Genomic DNA, 15,424 nt, shown 5'->3' with positions numbered 1-15,424 from the left:
TACACCACAACCAAGTGGGATTTATCCTAAGAATGTATGAATGCTTCAGAGTAAGAAAAATCTATCAGTCTAATGCATCACATTAACAGAATGAAGGGGAAACCACATGATTACCTCAACTGATACAGAAAAGGCATTTAACAAAATCCAGTGCCTTTTACATTATTTAAAAATAAAAAAAAAACAGAAAGCGGAAATAGAAGGGAACTTTCTTGATATTATGAAGGGCATTTATGAAAAACCTCAGACTCACATTTATTATAAAAGCCTGAAAACTTTTCCCCTAACATCACGTTCACCGTACCATTCAATACTGTATTAGAAATTCCAGCCAGGCCTACTCCAGTGTTCAAAAGAATGAAACACCTACGAATAAGTTTACTCAACCAGATGAATGGCAGCTACACTGAGAATTACAAAACACTGATGAAGGAAATTAAAGAAGAACCCCAAAAAGGGAAATAAAATCCAGATGCTTGGGCAAAAAGACTTACATTGTTAAGATTTAAGTAGTCCAAAAAGTGATCTACGGAATTATTTTCAAAATTTCAAGTGATTTTTGAAGAGATGGAAAAGTTTCCAAATTTATATGGAAGTAAGAGGGGCATTAAATTACAAAAAAAATCTTTAAAACAAAGAACAAAATTGAAGGGCTCACACACGGCAATTTCAACTTTTACTACTAAGCTATAGTAATCAAAACTATGGTATTGGCACAAAAATAAAAATATAGACCAGTGGAATAGAACTGAGGTTCCAGAAATAGACTCATATTGATGGTCAATTAATTTTCAACAAGGGTACTAAGATAGTTCAGTGGGAAAAATTATCTTTAAACAAATGGTGCTAGGTCAACTAGTTCTCCATGTGCAAAAGAACGAGGTAAGCTCCCTACCTCATACCTTACATAAAAATTAAAATGGATCAGGTTATAAAATTACATCTATGCCGTGGCCTCAATTGCATAAAATTATGTATGTATTCTAGTACAGAAGAAACACAGAAAAATAAAACTACTGATTTCCTGTAATGAGAGATAAGATATTTTAAAATACCTTAACCTGTCATTATTACAATATTGTTTATGCAAACTATAAAAATTATCCTGAAATGTTGAACCAGGAATGGTACATGCACACCTTTAATCCCAGCACTTGGGAGGCTGAGACAGAAGGATCCCTGCAAGTTGGAGTCCAGCCTGGGCTACATAGTGAGACTCTATCTCAAAACAAACAAACAAACAAAATCATTTATTGTGAGAGATACAGAATATACAACAAAACAATTATAAATGTTAGAGGAGAAATGGCAGGTTGTTAAGGGCTTTGATATTTTCTTTGATGATAATTTAACCTTATATTTACTACATAAGCATTATATGATAACCTACAAGCACACCCAAAGAACCTCAAAAGTAGCAGCAAGCCTGTGTCTGCTTCCTACACATTTTGGTTTGACCCTCAGCATCTGGCTTCAGTGATTAAGACACTGCTCTAAAGCCTTTCAGAGCTAAGGGTAAACGAGATCCAGGTCTAGGAAATGGAACCAAATAGACCTAAAAGCCTGTAACTGTCAGTGCCCAAGCTGCCTCCAAACAACTGGAGTTTAAGAGAATTTTAAAAGGAGGAATCTGTTGGCACTTCAGTGTAGAACAATCACAAGCCAGTGTGGACCACAGATGGAGCCTTAGATAAATGTCACTCACCTTGGTTGGGTAAAGCCCTAACAGCTAAATTCCTTGCTTATGGATAAAGAGACCTGAGACAGACCAGACCACGTGGGGTGAGCCGCAGAAGCGTGGAAGGATGGCATGTAACTGGGCTCCTCAGTGCCGGGCTTCTCCTCAGGCTTTCTCTAATTAGCCTGCTGGAAACTCCCTCAGATCCCCCAACTAAATAAATAAGGATCAAAATGCGTCAGGATTGTGAGAACCCGCAGAATGTTTGGTGATTTGACTCCTGGGAACCAAACTAGGCTGGAAAATATCATTAACATCAGGTTGGGGCATGAAAAGACGCTGTAGCCCCAGTCAGAACGTGGGAAGGAAGGGTTTCCTCTCTTTCCCACTGCTTAGTGTTCTTTTCCCCTAAGGCCAGGGACTGTTTTCATGCCACTCACTGGGACTTGGACTTGAATGCTGGGCGTCCGATAACCTTTGTGTGACAGCCAGGGTGGGCAGCCCCTCTGCTAGAGGGGAGTCAGGCAGCCAGGAAGAAGCTCTTATCTCTCAGGACACCATCAAGATAACAGGGGCTCCCTGCACACAGCCCTGGCTCCTGAAGCTGACAAATGGGACCTGCTGCATCACTGGAGGGGATGAAAGGAGAGGTGGCCGAGGCCGAGGAGCCAAGTGGCCCTTCCCAAGAGGCCGATTGTGTTGCAAGTCCTGACTCCCACATATACAATAAAACTCACTATCTTATTAACACAGTGGGGTTTTATTAAATCCTAACAGAGAGAGGGGGGAAGTGGATTCCCTTTTGTTTTCCTTTTGTATCTGTCATCAGCTCTGCAAAATAACTGTTTGTGCCAGTTGTGACAGGAGGGTCCCCAGGACACCTGCAAACACCAATCAGACCCTCTATGGAAATGGAAGCAGCTGCCGTGTTAATGCAAAGTATGCAAAAGCCTATCTGGAACCGGCTGGGAACAATGGAGTTTTACTCTCCTTGCTAAGGGCTAACGTAATAACCACAGGGGCAGCTGAACTCCACAGAGCATTTGACAGTTTTCAAAGTACTTCCTCAAGCATTATTTCATCTGACCCTCAAAATATGTCTTTCCTGTGTAACCCGTTACTGTGTCACCTGTCAGAAATTTGATTCCTACCAACAGTGTGGAAGGATTCTTCCCTGCCATGCAGCCTTTAGTATTATTTGATTATTGTTTGATTGCAGCATTTACTATTATTTGATTTCTTGGTGCTGGTCATTCTCTCTCAGTGTTGTTTTAATTTGCATCCCTTTAATGGCCAACAATGGTTGAGCATTTCTTCGTGTATTTTTTGGTCATTTGGAATTCTGCCCATTTTTTTGACTTGGTCTTTTATTTTGGGAGGTAGCAACACAATTCATAATGGCTAAATCTATCAACAGGTGAATGGATAGCAAACACGTGGTATTTACACACCATGGAGCACTATTCTACCACAAAGAAGGATAAACTGGCGTCATTTGTAGGAAGATGGATGCACCTTGAGACCATAATGTTAAGTGAAGTAAGTCAGACTCTCAATGTTAAGTATCACATGATTTCTCTTATATGCAAACCTCAAAATATAAATAAAAGACAAAATAAAAGAGAAGAGGAAACAGGGAGGTAGATCTTTTGCAAAAGAGAAGGGGACCAAGAGATGGAAAGGGCAGGAGAAGGGGAGAAGGGGAAAAGGAGATGAAAAGGGAATTTAGATGTGTATCAACTCCTGCAAGGGATGTAATCATTATGTACCGCAAACATGCACTTATGGAAAAAAAAATCCAATTCCATCCTCTGCAAAAAGGGAAGGGGGAGGTGCCATTTACTTAAAAGAATTAAAGGATTAAAAACAGAGCTTGGCATGAGGGACCTGTGGACATATTTTCACCCCTTTGCCACGCCTCGTCACCCAGTTCCCAAGGAGCAGACCTGGGACCAGGAGCCAGGTCTTCTTCCTGCCCTAGACCCCCGACCTGCGCGCACCCTCACTCCCAGGCTTCCTGGATGGAGCTACTCAGACACAACCTAAGGGGAAAACACTCGCTCCATATCTCCTCTCTTCCTGTCCCCAGCCTTCCCAGAGCTTGTCTTCAAGTTTCCTGGATTCTGGTTTCATTTCAGAAGCATCATATGAAATGAAAAATAGTTTCACACTGAGCCTGGCATGGCGATGCGTAGCTGTAATTCCCCCACTCCGGGAGGCTAGAGCTAGAGGCTGGAGTCAGGAGGATCACGAGTTCAAGCCCTGCCTATGCAATTTAGCCAGACCGTGTCTCAAAATAAAAACTAAAAAGGACGGTGGCCCTGAGTTCAGTGCGGTGGCCCTGAGTTCAGTGTCTAGAATGGCAAGGAAAAAAAATGCACATTAAACCCCGGACTAGAGAGATTATCTTTAAGCAACAACATAAAGCAAAAAACTCTGAAATAGCCAGCTTCATAATTGAAACTAGAAAAGTCACAGTAAAATAAAAAAATATTATTATTGATTGGGTTTTATTCTTAACACCAGTTAAGCAACTCTGTGCAAAGTGTAAAATCTTCACTTGTTGATTCCTAAGATTAAAATCAATGAAACTGTCTATAATCTATACATCTCAGGTTTCCTGCTCCATAGCAGATCAGACAAGAGTAATTAGATTTCTGCCTGACTAGCAGGAAGAGAAAACTGTTTCATTTTGGATCAAAATCTTCCTAGTGGATTGAATTACACTTTCTTTCCTTTACCTGTTGACACCGAGCAATTGCTTGTGTTACATTTGGTTCAAACTATCAAAATGTTTTTCCTATAATTTTCAGTAGAGAGGATACTAGACTTTAAAGCTTGATTTTAAGTCTAGATTTTAGGATTATTCTTCCAATTTCACTTTCTTCCACTATTCTCTGCTTGAGGTAATTTTAAATGTGATAATATGTACCCTACCCATCCCCAACAAAAGAAAAACCAACCTGTACTCCTGAAGCCTCAGTTCACTGAAAGCCAAAGCATAATTATTGACTTAGAATGCAGAATTAGCACCAGAGAGGCAGTTATCTGCCTTTGCTTGATCTTTATTCAAATAAGACTGACACTGTTGAACATGCTCTGAGGACAATAATTTCACCAAATGTTATCTGAAATGAGAGTACAGGTCTGCACAGCCTCACATGTTTTTATGCTAAATTAGGGACCTTAAGCCACCTCCCATGAAGGCATTTGCTGTTTTGTCCAGTTGGGCCCGTGCCAGCCCTGCCTGCTGGGTAATTTAGCAGAGCATATAGAAAGGAAAGGTAGCCATAGCTATAGTTCACTGTAAAAGCAGTTCATCCTTGCCTGGAGTGGTGGTCCTTGCCTGCAATCTAGCTGCCTGGGAGGCTGAGGCAGGATCGCCTGTTTGATGCCAACCTGGGCAATTTAGAGTCTCAAAAAAAATAAAAAGGATTGGAGTGTACCTCAGGGTTAGAGCACCCCTGCTGGGACTGAGGGCCATCCACTTTGGGATCTGAAGTTCTTACAAATGGGAACAGAACATCACTAGACTAAAAAGCAAATAAGCTGGATGTGGCGATACACGCCTGGAACCCCAGCAGTCAGCAGGCTGAGCCAGGAGGATCATAAATTCTAGGCCAGCCTGGGCAACATAGTGAGACCCTCTCTCTTTCTCTCTCTCTCTCTGAAAAAAAAAAGCAAATCATGGTGGTGCTGGTCACAATTTTACCAATTAGAGATAAATCAACTGAGGTAAGAGACATGGGTATCAGGTCTTACTCTGCATCGTGAGTGACAATTATATATTGCTATTGGTACTTGGGAACCTGGGCACATAAGTACTGCCAGAAATGATGGACAAAAGGAAAAGAACTTCCAGAATTTTTGAAAAGAGACAACTGGATGTTCCTGCAGAAAGTCAGCACTATTTTCCAGAGGGGCTGTTGGGTTAAGTACATAGGGTATGATCTAAGACCCAACAAGGACCACCCCTTCAGGGCATCTCAGCCAGTTATGCAAGGTCATTTACTTAATCACTGCAAAGAGCTATGATTCCCGCCATTCCTTCCTTTGTGTATGCCGGACCCATGGCAAAGCATTCACCCCCACACAGCCTCAGTGGCTAAAGACAGTTTCCTTTCCGGTGAGAAACATGATGCTACGAACAGAACTACCCACAGACTCTGGAGTTTGAGGATGTGTTCATGTGCACCATCACGTTTGGGCCTCACAGTTCTGTGAAGTCAGTAGAGCTGGTATCATTTTTCTAAATGATCAAGTAAGAATTCTGAGAGGCTAAGTAACTTACCTAAGATCTCCCAGCCAGAGAGGTCGAACACTGATTTACCACAGTACAGCACATCCTTCCATGATAATAAAGTGCACGGTGAGACAAGGCGCATTATTATCTGAACATTAATTATGGTCTTACAGGGAGAAGTGAGAGCATTCACTTTTATTATTTTGGAGATTCCAGGGGTTTTAGAATTATGTACCAGGAAACAAAGTCTTCTTTATTGACCACCAAATATTTATTTCATAATCTCACTGGCCCCTAACCACAGAGGCTGGGTGCAATATGTTACTCAAAGGTTGTTGAAGGGCTAAAATAATTTATTTGGATGGTTGACTAAAGCATGGGCCAATAGCCTGCCTGTACTGAGGTGGAAATTCCAGGGCACCCTGGGTGCGCTGTGAAGAAGAGCCTGCCTTGGCTGCAGGGAACGCAGAGGAATTGTCTAGAGCTGTGAAGAAACTACACAGGGGCTGAGATGTGGTGTGGGGTGGCCTGCTTGCCTAGCATGAGTGAGACCCTGAGTTCAATTCCCAGCACCAGAAATAGAAGGCAGTGCATATGATGGTATTCATCGTTGACCAGTTCTGGCAGGCGTGAGAGTCCAAGCAAGTTGTTCTGACTGGAAAGGCAGAAGTCACAAGGCACTGACCCCGACAAGTCCCAGCTTGTGTGTCGAGTACTGGAAAACAATGCTCTCATCAAAATTCATCAAGTACCAAAAACAACAAGTTTCAAAGCAATTGAGTACCAAGGTACGACTGTAATATGACTAATGTGTATCAGTTTAAAATGTCCTTTATTTTTAAAAGTTATTATAACATTAAAAGGAAGGCAGCATAAATATAAAACTAAGAGGATACCTGACCTTGTTTTTGATGAAACTGCTGTATCACAGAGTAACCTGAAGGCAGTTTGTAGTTTTCAAAGTATGCAGCAGAAATATATTATTCAATCTTATTCTGTGCTCTTCATTCTTAAAAACAGTTATGCACAAATGTAAGCCCTGCTAAAAATCAGTGGCTTATTTTTCTAATATTAGCAATGTTGAGTAAAAATTATAACAGCATCATGACTGTTATAATTTTATTTATAACAGTATAATTTAGTAATTATAACAGTACCATGAGCGTGATGTTATTTGTACTTCCTGTACCACAGCTGCTAAAAAACTATTCTAACTTACTGAATCATTTTATGGAATAACAAGCTCAAATTTAATAATAAATTAGAAAACTAGCACATCTGCTTATAACAATAGATGCCTGTCTTCACAGGCGCACACATACGTAGGTAGGTAGGTTGAAACACTATTTTCAATAATCCTTGTATTTTCTGCACCAAATAGACTCAAAATTTTTGAATGAAGAGGAAGAGGAGGCCCTCAAAGATATAGCTTCTAAAATTTATACCGTTAATCTTTCTCTTACTCTTCTCCAGAAAGAAGAATTTTCAGGGACTATCAGACATTAACTCTGAAGTAACACTTATTCCAGGATATTCAAAACATCATCAAAATCCACCAGGTATCAGAAAGAAAGCAGTTACCAGGTCAAAAACTAAGTACCCATCATTGCCAGAGTATATGTTCATTTGCTTGAGCAAGGAAACCACACCTGAAATACCAGCTACAAATGGAGTTGCATTTATGGCAATCCATTGTCTGTGCTATTGACAATCCATTGTCTGTGATAATTCTTTTTTTTCCCAAAAGGCTACCATAATATATCTTGTTATCTTTGAAATAGCTGCCCATGCCATTGGATATAATAAAATCAAAAAAGAAAAAACAGAATAAAACCCAACCAAACAAAACAATGAGAATGATACAGGACTTCAAAACAAGATAATAGGGAATCAACCATGGCCACCACTCCCTGAAGGAGATCCCTGTAGATGCTACATTGCGTATTTCCATCCTCTCAATAGATTATCAGACCACCAGCTTTAGACCTGCAAAGTCAGTGAAACACTGAGCACTACAAGCATTAAATTCTATTCCAGCTGTCATCACAGGCTGTTTCTCCAGATCAGTGGGCTGCTTACAGTGGGGAGTACCTTAGCTCTTCTTGTTTCCCAGCCCAAGGGGCTGGCATCTGGTTCTCCCCTCAGTGGCCCATGCCTGGTCCCAACTTGCAGGGAGGACTTGGCTTCCTGTTCTTCTCCCTCACCTATGATAAATCTTCAAGAACCATCATTTTTCTATCATCAAGCTATCAAACAGACTGAGCTGTCCATCATAAATCACGGTTATCTGACCCTTTAAGCCATAAATCTGGGTGTGTACAATAGCATCCCACCATCAAGTGGAATTGGTCCATATATGATTGGGCCCTGATGGCACAAGTTACATGACATTTCCCATGGCCCCTCTCTTGAGACACATCTTCCACTCCTGACCAGCATCCCTGGCCTCATGGAAGGTCCCTGAGACAGCAGGGTTGACTATAGATGACTCCGCAGGATATGCAACACCACCCACAACAGGGCAACAGCCTGGTGCAGTGGTGTCCTGAGGGACCATAGTAAAGAATCTTCTCCAAGAAGGTAGAGTGTTGAGCAGAGGGATGGGATACTCATTTGAAGCAAAAGCAGCTAACATATGAGTCTTTATGGCTGTATGGTTGGCTCTCATTAGGGTCTTGGAAGGAACATGATTGGAAAAACTGGTGACAAAGTGGTCTGGAGAAGCCAAGTTTGAATTCATTTTCCTAAGTGGCAAAGCACATAAAGATATTTGTGTCCCTCTGATTGCACACCAAAAGGTGACCTCAGAATCTGGTGATGGATGTAGAAGTCGAAGCAAAGAATGAATTGAAAGTCATTGCTGGGAGGACCCTAGCTGCTGTGACTTCTACAAGATGCACCCTGTTAGGAAAGACCCTAGGAAATCCTCAAGCTGCACAATGGACCCCTCCCTCCAGAATTCCAAAACCTCACATCCCTGATATAAAATGACTAGCTGGGGAGGAGCAAAGATGGTGGATAGATAACAGCTGGCTACAGAGGCTCCATGAGATAGTCAACTTAGGATTCAGCATACTACAACATGGGGAGCCCCAAACAGAGGGAGATGAATTCTGTCGTCCTAAGAAGAAACTAAGGTGACTTGCCAACCATCTGAGGTCCCACCGCAACTTGCTGGGGTCCTGCGGCGACTGCCCGGGGTCCTGCCACGACTTGCTGAGCCATCCAAGGTCCCGCCGCATTTTTTTTTTTTTATTTAAGGAGAAAAGAAAAAAAAGTGAAAGGGTACAAGTTATACAGATTTACAGAAGAAAAAAATGAACAGTAGGAAATCACTAGTTAATGGATTACATATTGCCATCTTAAAAATAATTGTTCAAGTCACAAAATTAAAGCTTGTAGAGTGGACATTCCAACAATGATACTGCAAACAGTTCTGTTCAATGATCCAATAAAACTCTGTGATATCATTTTCTATCTTATACACTTAAATATACATGCAGTTATATAGTTTAGAGCACTTTCTTTTCCTCTCTTTTGTACAATGACTATTACACATTTTGGGTTTCATTGCTCCCACGGTTCTTATTGCTTTTTTGGAAGAGAGTAAAACCAAATGAGACATAACAGGACAGAATCGGTCAAGTCAAAAGGGTGGACATAATAGATAATATAAAAACATAATACAAGGTGATCATCAATGGTTACCATAATGCCTCCCGCTATCTCTAATAGAATTGCCTATATCATTAGTTATAATACAATTGAACAAAATAGTATAGAACAAAACCGACAAAACCAAAACATTGGAGACATTGTAGGTCTTCAAAAGTAGATAAAAGTCAACGAGAATGGGCGTTATAATGAATCTCATTATCTTCTCAGCTGATGCCTAAACTTTCGAACCTGATACTATCCAGCAAAACAGAATAGGGGAACATCAGTCAAAAACAAGGTGGTGAGAGTAATACAGGGCTTCAAATCGAGATAATAGAAAGTCAAAGTGGGTTACTATATTATATCCTGCTATTTTTTCCCCTTTAATTAAACGGATAAAAATAAAAAAGTAAATAGTGGAGTGGAGATTGAGAAAAAAGAGGGCATAACAGCAAAACAGCGCAGATCAAAACATAACCATTTAAGCAGAATAGTGTTTCACCACCAGATAATTCCGACCTCAAAGTAGTTACCATATTGACTCTTTCCTTGAAATCCTTGAGTACAACTTCATATACTGTAGCATTAAGTATATCAAAACAATGTAAAACCATTTAAGAGAATGACAGCATTACAGAGTATTTAGAATCAACTAACAGAAAAGGAACAATGGTTTCTGTATAATCTCCTTGTCTTTAAAAGGTTTTTGCTTATACTATCGTACATAATAAAATCCAATAAGATACAACCTGTTTAGACCATTGGAGACAGAAGAACAAAAGCTAGATGAGACTTCAAAACAAGATGATACTAAATCAGTATTACCTATTAAGATGTCATTTTCTCCAAAATAGCTGTTCCTATCATCCAATCTTCTCTGTCTCATTTCTGTTGAGCTCTTTTTCTGTCAGTAGCTGTCAGTTTGTCTTCTTCATTTTGTTCTCTGCTCCATTCGTTGTGGCCTCCCCGCCACCATTTCTGGGTTCTTTGTATTTTTCTTTTTTTAGAATATCCTGCAATACTTTCTGTAGGGTTGAATTGGTGGTTGCAAATTCCCCCAGTTCCTCTTTATCCTGAAAGCACCTTGTTTTTCCATCAATTTCCAGGGACAGTTGTGCAAGATATCTCAATCTTGGCTGGAGATTATTATCTTTCAAAGCTTGAATTATTTCCCCCCATGCTCTTCGTGATTTGATGGTTTGTGCAGAGAAATCTGCTGTAATTCTGATGGGTGTTCCCTTGTAAGTGGTCTGTTTCTTGTCTCTTACAGCTTTTAATATTCTGTTCTTGTATTGAATTTCTGGAATTTTTATTATTATATGCCTGGGTGTTTCTCTGTTAGGGTTGTAGGTAGCTGGGGTCCTGTATGCCTCGTACATCTGAGTATCTTTACCTTTTGCTAAATTAGGAAAATTCTCCTGGATTATTTCTGTGAGTAGCTTTTGTAGTTCACTTGTTTGTGTCCCTACTTCTTCTTTTATGTTCTTAATCCTTAAGTTATGGCTCCTCTTATCATCTTGTCTTTGTATTATTGCTGTTTGTTTCTTTGTTATTTTTAAGAAGTTTTTCATTTCATTCTCCCATATTACAAGTCTGCCCTCCAGCTCAGATAGTCTGTCCTTAGTTTCTTTCAAGCTGTTATGCCAGTCTTAGATAGACTTCTTAATTTCTTGATAGTCCCTTCGAACCTGCTTCACGTACTCTATGCTTTCTCTGTTTTCTCCATCAAACGATTCTCCCCTCTTTTTCTGTTCTTCCATTCCACCATCTGTTTTTTCCTGGGTGGTGCTTAGCATTTCTCTAACTATTCTGCATACTTCTAGCTTCAGGTCGTTGATAACTTCATTCCTGAATCGGTCTATGAGGCTCTCTATATGGCGCTTAATGTCTATTGGTGCGGTGTCCGCTATTGCCTGTTTCTCAGAATTGGGGGCCGAGGAGCCTTTCTTGTTGCTTCCCTTCCCCATTTTCTCTGTTCCTTATAAAATGCAAGCTTACATAGGAGGCCCAGCTTCCCTGCCTGTCAGCCACAGCCTGATCAAATTGCGCTGGCTAGATGTTCCCACCAACCGCTGCACACCAGGGAGTTACGGACTAGGCAGCCTACGCGGGGCCCGCCCCTCCCGGCCACCGTCAGGCTCTGGGATCTGGGTTAGGCCAGCCTACCAAGTCCGCCCGCAGCCTCACACAGGAGAGGCACTTTTCACCAATCCCGTCCGAGAGGGGAATGTGTGGCTGGAGTCGCCACCGTGCCCTGCTCTTACAGGACTGCCCAAGCCCAGAAAGTCCTCCGCTGGAGTAAAACTGTGGTGGAGTGTCAGTTTCTCTCACTCACCTCACCACCAGTCAGTGTACGCCTCCTTGTCCATCCTGTTTTCGACTCCGTTCGCAGACTCCCGTTCCCAGAGCTTCTGCGCGTCTCTCCTTGCCGAGCCGCTGTGGAGGCAGTCAGCCACCGAGCGGCGGGAAATCCAAACCGCGGTTTCCAATGGCGCGGGGTCCAGCCTCCACACCGAGACTTTTCTGTTCCTATTTTAGCGCCAGGACTGCATTCCAAGTTGGTTTCTCTCAGCCCAGTTGGTTCCTGAGTCAGCAGAGCATATCTCTACTGGCTCATGTCTCCTTAGTCCGCATCATTCCTGATTTCTGAGCCGAGCCTTTCAGAGAGCCTCCGGTAGTTGCTGTTAACTATCTGCCATGTTCTCCCAGAAGTGGTCCCGCCGCTTTGACTCACTAGAGGCACAGTTACATTGACTTCGGGGGTCAGCGAGCCGAATGGAGAGCTCAGTTGGCAGGGAGCCTACATCAACCTGTGGTGAGTGACAGGAGTGGAGCCATTCCATAAATAGGGGGACTCTGGTGGATGACATTCTGGGACCAGGCAGGACTGGCAAATACAAGGGCAAGCAGTGACTTCAGTCAATTGTTCCTTTCCCAAAAGGGAAGGTGGAGTGAGCTAGGCCTGGGTCACGTGACTCGGCTGAGACCCAATAGGTTATCTGAGGTCAAGTCCCTGCAGCAGTGGTACACACTAAACACACTGGCCCGTGGGGCCTCAGAGGTTTGGCTGGTCCAGAGGGAAGGCAGCGTAAAGTAATACAGTAGTGCAGGCCACAGCAGCTTGACTGATCCGGAGGGAAGGGGCCTGCATATGCTTCCCTGCCTGCAACTCACTAGCGCACTGCAGTGTGAAGGGTCATCTAGCCAGCATATTTCAGAAGAATTGTAACCAACAAAGGGGCCTCCTGGAAGAAGCAAAAAAGATGGGAAGAGGAAGCACAACAAAAAGTCCCAGGTCCCAATCCTGAGAACATTGACCCAGGACAGGTAAATACAAAAGAGAATGAGAACAGCAAACATGCAATATTAGACACAGCACCAGTGGACATAAAGAGATATCTTTGGGACCTCATAGACGAATTCAAAAGTGAAATATTTAGCCAAATAAAGCAAGATATAAGAAGATTAATAAAAGAGACACTAAGCACCCCTCAAGCAGACACAGATGGAAGAGGGGAGGAACTCAAACACAGGAGAAAACCATTTGGTGAAAAATATTTTAAAAAATATAGAATACATGAAGCAGATTCAAAGAGATTACCTGGAAATTAAAAACTCTATGGAAAGATGGAAAAACTGCTTGAAAGAAACTAACGATAGATTATCCAAACTGGAGAACAATTTTGCAATGTGGGAGTATGAAAGGGAAAACTTTTTAAAAATAACAAGGAAACAAGCAGTAACAATACAAAGGCTAGAAAACAACATGAGGATCTACAACTTGAGAATAAAGAATGTGAATGAAGCAGCAGGGGTACAAACAAAAGAACTACAAAGGTATGACTTTAAAGGCAAAAAAAAAAAAGAATTACAAAGACTATTCACAGAAATAGTTAAGGAAAACTTCCCAAACATAGGAAAAGGAAATGATATTCTGATATATGAGGCATACAGAACTCCAGCCACTTACAACCAAAATAGAGCTATACCAAGGCATATAATAACAACATCCCAGAAATTCAATATAAAAACAGAATGTTAAAAGCGGTTTGAAGAAATAGATAACCTACAGAGGAAGGCCCATCAGAATAATGGCAGACTTCTCAACACAAACCATCAAGTCAAGAAGAGCCTGGAGCGAAATATTCCATCCCAGATTAATACCCCCTGCTAAACTGTCTCTAGAAATTAATGGAGAAAACAAGATGCTTCCAAGACAAAGAGGAACTTGGGAAATTTTCGACCCCCAATCCAACTCTACAGAGAATACTGCAGGGCATTCTAGAGAGAGAGAAAAGTACTAGGATTCCAGGAACAGTGGCAGAGAGGCCTCAATGAATGCAGCAGAAAACAGAATGAAGAAGATAATCAGACAACGGATGGCAAAAAAAAAGAGCATAACAGAAATGAGGCAGAGAAGATTTTATTCAAAACTGATATGATTAATAGTATCAAGTCTGAAAGTATAGGCAACTACACTGAAGATGACAAGACTCAACGATACACATGCTGGTTTTACAACTGCCTGTTTTTGAAGTTCTATACTATATACAAAGTTGTGTTTTTACTAATATTGTTATGCACTGATATATTTAATTGTAGTATGTCTGATGATATAGTCAATTCTATTGGAGATAACAAGAGATGACACAGGAACTATGGTAGAACAATTTGTACAATGGTCTTATATGTTTATTTCATTACATGTGTTTATAAGAATATATTTTGTTTTGCCTTGCTTTGTTTTGTTTCTCCCTCTAATATAGAAAGGATAGAAATACATGTTAAGACTCATGCATGTGTAGAATTTATAAAAAGTTTATGAGAACTGATCATATGACACATGATGAAATGAACAGATACTTTGAAGAAAAAGAGACACTAAAATACCCAGTGCTGATCCTGGGGTGTCATCATATGAAACCCAGCAATAGTATTATTCTTTGTTCAGAGTGATATTAGCCTGCTTGGGTTTATTCAATCTCAACATAATTGAAGATATGGATAACTGTATGTATGTTTAAGTGCATAGGATTGATAACCATATTTCTAAGTTTTTGCTGGATAGTTGAACAGAACTGGTTGCAATCTCACTGTTTGAATCCCCACTTTATAAGCTCCACTTTAGTATCTTGAATAACTATTTGTAAGAAGACAATCTGTAATCATCAACTAGTGATTTCTTACTGTTTATTTTTTCTTTGAAATTATGTATGATTTCTACCCATTTTCTGTTTTGTTTAGTCTTTCTTTAAATTAAATTTTTAAAAAAAGACACTACAGTACCCAGTGCTGATCATGGAGTGCCATGATGTGAAATCCAACAATACTATTATTCTTTGTTCAGAATGATTTTAGCCTGATTTTAGCCTGCTTTAGATGGTTTAATCTGAACATAAATGAAGATATACTATAACTGCATGTATGTTTAAGTGTATAGGATTGATAACCATGTTACTAACTTTTTGTTGGACAGAACTGTTTGCACTCTCATTGTCTGAATTCCCACTTTACATGTTCCACTTTTGTATCTTGAACAACTATTTGTAAAATGACAATATGTAAACATTTCTTACTGTTTATTTTTTCTCTTAACGTATGTATTATTTCTACCTATTTTCTGTTTTGCTTAGTTTTCTTTAAATAAAATTTTTAAAAATGACTGAAAAAAAAAAAAAGAAAGTCGCTGCTGGACTGTGATCACAGGAAACCAGGAGAATAGTGAAAGCAGGAACACTTGCTGGATGGAAATAACAGAAAAGTTCAGTTTTTGGCAAATATTTTGGTATTGGTGTAACACACAAGTAACGTTGCCATATTGACAGCCAGTTATTTATAGATGGACA

The sequence above is a fragment of the Cavia porcellus genome, unplaced genomic scaffold (genome assembly GCF_034190915.1).
Source record: "Cavia porcellus strain 051 isolate PalLab524CR breed Dunkin Hartley unplaced genomic scaffold, mCavPor4.1 scaffold_1, whole genome shotgun sequence".
Taxonomy (NCBI): Eukaryota; Metazoa; Chordata; class Mammalia; order Rodentia; family Caviidae; genus Cavia; species Cavia porcellus.
Note: the sequence above shows the minus strand (reverse complement) of the source record.